The 9,884-nt window shown below is 43.8% G+C and overlaps 1 pseudogene across 1 annotated transcript; it reads left to right on the plus strand.

Annotated features, from left to right (window-relative positions):
- The first annotated feature begins 3,280 nt into the window (after positions 1–3,280).
- Positions 3,281–4,087, plus strand: LOC308518525 (spermine synthase-like; annotated as a pseudogene). Its single transcript has one exon. The product of its transcript is annotated as a spermine synthase-like (transcript).
- Positions 4,088–9,884: the final 5,797 nt, after the last annotated feature.

The following is a 9,884-nucleotide window of genomic DNA, read 5'->3' on the forward strand; positions in this document are numbered from 1 at the left end:
TAACAAATGATAGGGACCAATGTAGACTCCATGTGGCTCCTGGACCAAGCAAAGGGACACCCAACTCAAGAAATACATTGTAGCCTACACTGGCTGGCTTGGACAGAGACAAAGGAGGCAGCTCACTGCCCCTCTGAGGGGAGAATGGTTTTCTAGTAACAGAGGACGTGAGGGACAAGAATATTGTTCCATAAAACCAGGGTGACTACAAATCAGCCATGGCCTTTAATATAAAAAACAAACAAAAACACAAAACACAAAACAAAAAACAAAACAGATAGAACTAGAGCAAGCCAGAGACACTTTCCAGAATCGAACACTACAACCTCATAAGCAGAGTCTTCTCTTCCTCACTGAAGGTGTACAAGAAGGCGGCCCAGAGAGGTAGACTCCGGGAGGAGAGAAGGGAGATCTGCTAGAGAAAGTAGAGGAACTGTGTAAGGAGGAGATCATGCCTCTCCTTCCCCACCCACAATTCACGCCACTGTGTCTACAACCAAGGCGGGCCTGGTAAGGTATGAGTCGGGGTGGGAAAGCGGGGGAAGAAGTCAAGCTTGAAGTTGAGTTTGAGGCTGATCTTATATGATGAACAAAACTAAGTTTCAAACAGCAACTGAGAATGTCTTTAAACCATAAATGGCTGGAAAGTTAAGAAATCTGACCAAGATTTCATTACCGGAAAGTGGGATTGTCACTATAGCACATGGGGGGAAGTTGTAATTAAGACACTCGATAAACTGACTAATACTGCAGAAAAGTGAATTGGAAAAGGCACTTCCATTCCTCACTCCACAGCTTATGAAGAGTGTGATGGCCTTGAAGTGACTACTTATTTGTCTCATCTCCAAATCAGGCCATAACTATGTCAATTTGTTTAAAAAGCGTAGTATTAGCCAAGGTCTACTCTAGAGTATAGCACGAGTGGTTAAAAAGTATGAGCTTCGGAGTTGGAAGTTCTTGGGGTGGAATTCTAATAGGCAAGTCATTTTCATCTCCTGCAGCCAGCCTCAGTTTTTGTTTTATTTTATTTTTTTCATCTGAAGAAGTAGAGATAATTACTAGTATACTTACTCTGGATGGTTGATATAAATATTGATTGGAATGATTTATGAAAAACACTTAGTCCTCAGTAAGCACTCCCTACATATTATCATTGTTGATATAAATAAAATAATTCTCTGCCTTTCTGTCTAGCTGGCAGTTAGATCATGATAAAACTCAATTATTATCAACACACTAACTTCTGTACTTTGTTCCAATTAAAAGTGCCGAGGCCACATTGGCCCAGGTTCATAATGGTGTCCTGTGAAAGTGCTGATGGGGAGAAAAACCTTGCTGAGATACTTAGAAAAAATAAAATATTGGAAGTGCTTGCTAGCCAACTAACACTTTCAGGGGAGATCATTTTTTAAACTAATCACTATTTGCTTATGATTCAAGGTGTAGTTAAGAAAGCAAATACTACTCTAATACCTACACAGGTCTTTCCTTCAAGAGTTTTTCTTCCTTTTCCCCTCATTGGATTTGTCCTCCGCTTTAATTTAGTTCCATGTATATGGAACTCTGCCAAGGTGAGAAGGACTGAAATTTGATCTACTTATAAATATTTGTTCATAAAACTCTAGTGTTTTTCCAAGTCAGTATTTCAGTGTACTTGGCTCCCCAGCCCACTGGAGGCTGACACCAGCAGCCCAGGAAGCAGGCGTTACCCTCAACAGTCTAACCAGGCTGTTGGCACAGCAGAGAAAAACATTTGACATGCAAGTACCCTCAACTCTTAAAAACCGAGGAAAAACTATGAATTAGAATAATTTGAAAAAAAAAACAGAACACACATTCAGAAATACTTTGGCAAACAAAGAATTTCAGTGGCCATCATAAAAATCCTTCCCAGGAATTAACTGTCATTTTCCCCCTCACCTTCTTCCTTATTTTTCCAAAGGATATAAGTAATACATGGGAAAAACATGCGGTGATGTCTTTTTATTTTTATTCCTCTAGACCACTGGAAGGCAAACTGCGGCTCGCGAGCCACATGCGGCTCTTTGACCCCTTGAGAGTGGCCACGAAGTTTCAATCACACTGTATGTGAGCGCCCGCACGTGGTATTTTGTGGAAGAGCCACACTCAAGGGGCCGCAGTTGGCCGACCACTGCTCTAGACAAAGTTATAAACATTCTACTCTATTTAACATTAACAGGAGCACTTAACTTTCATAGTCTCAATCACAGTCAGTGTCTGAGATTTTGCTGAATGGCTGAACTGCCACAGTTGATTTTTTAAGAAATATTTTTTCCTACCATCTTTTTCCACTCCAGGGTGTTCAAAAAATAATTTCTATTTTCAGAATATCTATTTCTAACATCTCTAATATCATCGTATCACCATCACCAAGACATACACTTAAGGTATTTTTTTTCTGATGCAAATTGATATGCCCCAAAGTGTTATTGAAAATAGACTATAAAGAAAAATGTGAAAAATATTTGGAGAGGAGAAGGGAGAAAAATTGGGACACACCTAAAAAAGGAAATAAAAAGCTGAGAGTGGAGAGTGTTGTGTTTAAGTTTACCTCAGTCTGTTCCATTAATTGCTTTAATTCTTTTGCTCAAGATAAGCTGATTACAGAACCTTTCAGAACTTACATTATGGTTCATTTTTTCCCCTGCTTTGAACTCTTTCAATTCAATTTCAACTAAAAAAAAAAAATTATTCCCTGCTATCACTTTAAATTGCCAAAATTTTACTTCCAATCAGTTCTATTCATTCTCTTTAGGGCAGGTTGATCACATACAAATGATATACCAAGATGAGGGCCATCTTCAAATAAGACTATTTAAGACAGCCCCAAACAGCTCATCATTTTAAAAAAATGAACCTAAAGCTTTTCCCCCCTAAAATTCATATATCCATTTCTGTCCTAACACAGTGTGCTCCAATGCCTGAGAATATTAGGCTAGAATATCGGTCTTATATTATCTAGATCAGGGGTCCTCAAACTTTTTAAACAGGGGGCCAGTTCACTGTCCCTCAAACCGTTGGAGGGCCGGACTATAGTTTTAAAAAAAAACAAACTATGAACAAATTCCTATGCACACTGCACATATCTTATTTTGAAGTAAAAAAAACAAATCGGGAACAAATACAATATTTGTATTTGCATGTGGCCCGCGGGCCATAGTTTGAGGACCCCTGATCTAGATAGACCAATCTGAGCTGATCTGATTGAAGAGAGACTCACCTTCATGAGTTACCCTTAGGCCAGGCCCCTAAACAGATAATGAGTAGGGAAGGGAAAGGCCTGGGAGAGTCAGAGCTGGGATGGAAGCAATGTTTTCACACTGCTATAAAGAATGTACTAGTACAGAGTCCCACCAGCCGCTGGCTGAGCTGTCACACCGAGTCGGTGCACACCTGGCAGGACCAGGGCTACTGAGCAACCTACATAAACAAAAATGGCAGCTTTGCCAATTTGAGAATTTACCCACATGGATTGGTGTTGCTGGACTTTCCGAGTTACGACGGCAATGCAGAAGGCAAAGAAGTTGACAGTTTTTTGAACAAAGTAGAAGAAAGAATGAAAGAATTGAGTCAGGACACTACTGGGTGGGTGAAGCGATTGCCACCCACAGTTCGAGGAGGGACTGTTGACAGGGACGGGCCGGCTGCTGATGGCCACCTGGTTGAGTGCGACATAGAAGAAGTGGTGTGTGATGAAGACTCACCTTATCGTAACATTGAAATTCTGCACTCGAAGCAGTTTGGAAATATTCTCATCCTTAGTGGGGATGTTAATCTGGCGGAGAGTGATTTGGCGTATACCCAGGCCATCATGGGCAGTGGCAAAGAAGATTACATTGGCAAAGACGTGCTGATTCTGGGAGGTGGAGATGGGGGCATTTTATGTGAACTAGTCAAACTGAAACCAAAGATGGTCACTCTTGTAGAGACTGACCAAATGGGGATTGATGGATGTAAGTAATACAGGGGAAAAACATGTGGTGATGTCTTAGGCAATCTTAAAGGAGACTGCTATCAGGTTCAGGATTATCTAAGGAGATTGAAAGGTATCTCCAGTTATGCTTGAATTGGATCACCTCGAAGTTTCAGGAGATGTAACATTTGGCAATAATGTTTCATTAAAGTTATCATCATTGCAAATCATGGTGACCAAACTGACATCCCAACCTGGAGCAGTATTAGAGAACAAGATTGTATCTGGGGACCTTCGTATCTTGGACCACTGAAAGGAAAAAATATATTATATACACTTTATACTAATCATGGGCTAGCTTCTTACAACAAAGAAGCATTCTATAATAGGCAGGTACTTTTATTGTGTTTACTGTACTTGCAGGGTTAGTTTTTAAAGTAGGGTTTTCTGCAGTATGCTTTTATTTTAGTATGAGAAAAGCACAGATGGAGGCAATACTTTTCTTTTTGGGAGAGGATCCTGGAAGTTCATCTTAAAGTGCAATATTGTTTAATCTTAGAACTGGGGCAGCTCTGCTGGAAAATCTTTTACCAGAGGCCTCAGTGATGGTCACTTTGAATTGCTTGTGATTTCAAAAATAAAGCTGTGAAGAAAAAAAAAAAAAAAGAATGTACAGTTCAGTGTTCTCCCAAGCTTGTACCAATTGAAGCATTCCGAAAACAGCAACAGCCACTCATTGAATTCCTTCTCTGCTCCATGGGCCTTATAATCACACATTGAGTCCTAATAACCACCCTGTGAGTAAAGTACTAAAACCATCATGCCATGGACATTTGTTTTTGCCTGCTTAGCATCTATTTCCCCTTTTCAAATGAGCAGGCTCCAGATTTTGATTGCAGATCTATCTACTCCCTATGCTCAGTCCATCTGTTTGGATACAGTTCTAGCTTCAGCTCCAGGAAACAGAGCAGGTGACTGAGTCCGGCTATGCTAAACAGGCCATGCCCTGAACACAGGAAGTGGTTGGGTTGGGCATATTTTTGGAGAACAGAAAGCTGCTTTTTAATGATCTTTAACCTGAAAGGTTATAGATTGTAGCTGCTAGAAATGGCCTTCCACTGCACAGGGAGGGGATGGGGGTAGGTGGTGGGTGGGAGGAGAACATTATGAGAATGGAACCAACATAAAGCAAAGGGGGCTGAGATATTAGTGAGAGAAACAAGATCCTAACTGAGTCTCTATGACATCACTTGGGCCCTGGATGAAACTGAATCCTAAATTCACACCAACCCATCAAATTTCTAGTCACTTGAACTAATCCATTCCCCCTTTATGTTCTTGAATCTGACCGGATTGGGTTTTCTGTATCTTGCAACAGAAAGAATCTAAATTGATATGCATGATTTTAGAAATAAGAAAACTAAGACTCCGAAAATTTTATACTTACTCAGGGACATTCAGCAAAGGGCAAACCTGGATTTTGAATCCAAATCTCTTTCACTCAAAATACCATATTCTTCAATACAACATGAAGCATGAAGGCAATGTTTTCCTTTTTAGGGGTATGGCTAGTTTTATGTGTCAACATGGCTAGGCTAGAGTGCCCAGCTGTCTGATCAAACATTAATCTAGATGCTGATGTGAAAGTATTTGGTAGATGTGATTAACATTTACCATAGTTGACTTTAAGTAAAGCAGGTTATTTTCCATAATGTGTATGGATGGGCCTCATCCAATCAGTTGAAGGACTTTAGAGCAAAAACTGGAGAAAAAGGAATTTTGTCTCAAGAGTATAACATAGAAATCCTGCCTGTGCTTTCAACCTGCCCTACAGATTTTGAACTTGCCAGCCCCTATAATCATATAAGCTAATTGCTTTAAATCCACTCTCCTCCCCTGACTGATACAAAGAGTAACTGAACACCACTTAGATAATGTGGAAAAGAACCAAAGAAAATATATTTCTCTCCCTCAACATGTCATTCCCTTTGTGACTTTCCCGAATAAGGCAAGAAGGACAAAGCTCCATGATTAAGGCCATAAAGATAACATCAAATGCCTCATGACAATTTTTGTTTGTTTGTTTTAAGTGAAAAAAGTTTATGAATCTTTATAAACAACGCATGTCCAATCCCCTGGGCAATACTTTTTAAAATGCAGACTAACGTTGAAAATAAAAGGCAACCAGTCGGCACTGGTTTGAATAGGTGTGAGAAGGTTTTCACATTCTTTCAGAGTTCAAGTGCAGTTAGGGGCAGGGACAGAGTTTGGAAGAGAGCTGACCGATTTTACCTTGACTCCTGCTTGATTTCTCACATTAGTCTCTCCTGTATTCATAGCATCCACTGAAAGGCTGCAGCATTGTTCAATATAACGCAGAGGGTAACTGAACCATTGGCTTGGCTTCATGCTGCAACTGTGCTGATGTTTGCTGAAATGCCCAAACCCAATGAGATAAATAATTCAGAGTTTCCCTGAAATATATGAGGGAAGGGCTCTGATGGGTTGATAAAGAAGAATGCCGCTGTCCATATCTGCTTTTAATCGATGCAAGACTTCTCAACTCTATCCTACTCCTCAAATAAACTATGAAATCCACAAAAGCCCAAATTGGGATTCTTGTTTTTAGCTACAGCCATTTTTAATTTCTGTTAAGAAAGGTAAGTCAGATGATTTGCAACTTGAACTATAAAAGGAGTTTTCAAAGAGACTATACATAGGGAAAAAAAAAACTTTGGTAGGTTTTCCTTTCACTACAACATAAAATGTGAAACAGAAGCACAATAGCTTAATGAGTTTCTGTCTCTGTACTGTGACAAATCTACAATTTGGCCATTGTAAAAGTAATGATATGTTTCATTAATTTCATATGTTCTTTTAATAGAGTATTTGGAGGGAAGGCATTTTTTGCTTTAGAAATTAGAGCAAAGAAAGCTGATAAAAGCTTCAAGTTGGTGTTCAGTACTTCCTGGAATACATTAATAACATTCAACTGTCTTTTCAAACACACAGACAAATCTCAAAGCAATGCTTTGTCTTCCCAGTCACAATCCTAATAATGGAAGACTAGCAATCCTTACTGAGTCTCTCCCTACAATCCCCCTCCCTCTTCACCCCTTGCACACTCATGGACAATGCACACACACTCCATGTTTTACTAGTACATTTGGATCTGGAAGTTAACATCCTATAACCCCATGCATCTACTCTGCTACTTCTGGACAACATCCTCGGTGCCATTTCCAAATCTCTTCTAGGGAACCCGTTCCTGAAACAAGCCACATAATTCCTATAGTCTCACCTTGCCTTTTCACAAATATCCTCATGTTGCACATCCTTAGATTGGACCCTCCAGAAGCTGACGCCAGACAAGGGTTTGAACACAAGAACTTATTTGTGAGGGGATCAGGAAGCACCTGAAAAGGGGAAGGGGATCATAGACAGGAAGGCCAAGAAGCCATTCGAAGAGGCACTACTGAGTAAGTTACCTTCCTGGGCAATGGGGGTGTGATCCCGCCGGGGACTTCTGGGAGCCAGGGTGAAACACATCTCGGTTATTCCCGGTGCAGTATTTACCCTCCGTCTCCCATGCATCATTGGCAAAGCACCGCTGCCTGGGGATCAGAATCCCAGCACCCTGGCCTGCACTAGTTGTGGCCAAGGGGAGCTGGTAGGAGGACAGACAAGTGGGTTTGCAGTAAGACTCATCAGCATGTGCAGGACAGGTGAGAGCTGAGAGGATGGGGTGGAGCCAGCATGCTGCTCATGGTGCCATAGGACGTCCTGTTCTCTAAGTCACTCACACAACTCCTTTCTACCTCAATTGTCCAGGTGCCATATGGCAGATTTGTCAACCCGTTGGTGAAACACATTCGTCTGGCTCTCTTCCTTTGCATTCGGAGCCTGACAGCAGTGGGTTTACTTAGCTTGGTCTGCAGGAAAAATCTCTGGCTTGTTTGTAAGTCTCACAGAGGCAGCTGGAATCTGCAAACCCACTGTGAAATCTGGACGAGATCAATGTCTTTATTCTCAAGAAACATCTTACTTCCCTTAGTGAGATTTCTATCCCAACCCCATGAACGGAAACATGAAGAAGGGGTGAGGAGCAGGGTAGAATAGGAGAAGGGGAATTTACATCCTAGAGCAAGTTTATATTTAGAAAAAAAGCAATGGTAGTGGGGTAAATTGCAATGTTTGTTATAGTTTTCTACAGCAGGGAAATGGACTTCTGTTGTTGTCTATTGTCTTTCTTGGCAACACCCTTTACCCAGCCTGGGCAATTAAGGGCGGTACTAGCAGCCCCTCAGGGGTAGGCATCTTGGCACAGACTCTCTTGGCATCCTGAGGTTCTGAAGAGGCATTTTTAATTGAGAGATTCACTCATTGCAGAGCCTCCATTTATTCATTTATAAATTCATTAGCCCTGCCTGGAGAAAGCATCCTATCTAATAAAAGAGAAACATGGTAATTAGCCGTACGTCTGCTACCCTTCCCATTGGCTAATCAGGGCGATATGCAAATTAACTGCCAGCCAAGATGGTGGCTGGCAGCCAGGCAGCTTGAAGCGAACATGAGGCTTGCTTGCTTCAGTGACAGAGGACTCCAACATTCCCCGCCTGCCGCTGCCGGCCTCTGAGCTTGCAGTTTGAAACATAGTTACAAATATAGAAGCTAAATAAAACCCCAGAAACCTGCTTCAAGCCAGCCGGGATCTCAGAGCTGGAGTTGATACAGTGTTTCAATTATAGAACCCAAACAAACCAGATACCTGCTTTCAGCAGCAGAGGCCTCAGAGCTGGAGCCAGAGCTAAAGCTGGCCCAGAATAAAATAAAAAAGAAAAAGAGGAGCAGTTGGGAGCTTCAGTCACCTGCCAGCCTGAAAACAGCCCTCAGCCCCTCACCCAGACTGGACAGGCACCCCAGTGGAGACACCCACCCTGAAGGGTGTGTGACCAGCTGCAAACAGCCATCATCCCCTCACCCAGGCTGGCCAGGCACCCCAGTGGGGACCCCCACTCTGATCCAGGACACCCTTCAGGGCAAACCAGCTGGCCTCCACCCATGCACCAGGCCTCTATCCTATATAGTAAAAGGGTAATATGCCTCCCAGCACAGGGATCAGCAGAGCCATGAGGCCTCCCGGCACTGGGATCAGCGTGACAGGGGGCAGTGCCCAAACCTCCTGACCGCCCTGCGGCTCTGTGTGTGACAGGGGGTGGGGCCACAACCTCCCTATCTGCCCTGCTCTGTTCATGAAAGGGGAAGGCGCCCCAACCCCCTGATCAGCCCTGCTCTGTGTGTGACAGGGTGCGGCGCCCCAACCCCCTCCGCCCCCCACGGGCCCTGCTCTGTGTGTGATGGGGTAGAGCCATAACCTCCCCATCGGCCCTGCCCTGAGTGTGACAGTGGCGGCGCCCCAACCCCTTGATTGGCCCTGCTTTGTGGGTGATAGAGAGTGGCGCCCCAACCCCCTGATCCGCCCTGCTCTGTGTGTGACAGGGGGTGGTGCCCCAACTCCCCTATTGGCCCTACTCTGTGAGTGACAGGGGGGAGCTCCTCAACCCCCTGATTGGCCCTGCTCTGTGCATGACAGGGGAGAGCTCCCCAACCCCCTGATGGGCCCTGCTCTGTGCGTGACAGGGGGCGGCACCCCAACCCCCTGATTGGCCCTGCTCTGTGCATGACAGGGGGTGGCGCCGCGACCTCCCCATTGACCCTGCCTTGAGTGTGACAGGGGGCGGTGCCCCAACCCCCAATCGGCCCTTCCCTGAGCATGACTGAGGGTGGCATTGCAACCTCCCAATCTGCCCTGCTCTGTGCATGACCGGGGGCGGCGCCCCAACTCCCCAATTGGCCCTGCTCTGAGCCCGACCAGGGGCTGTACCTAGGGATTGGGCCTGCCCTCTGCCACCTGGGAGCAGACCTAAGCCAACAGGTCATTATCTCCCAA

This window comes from Myotis nattereri (assembly GCF_964212035.1).
Source record: "Myotis nattereri genome assembly, chromosome: 4".
Lineage (NCBI taxonomy): Eukaryota > Metazoa > Chordata > Mammalia > Chiroptera > Vespertilionidae > Myotis > Myotis nattereri.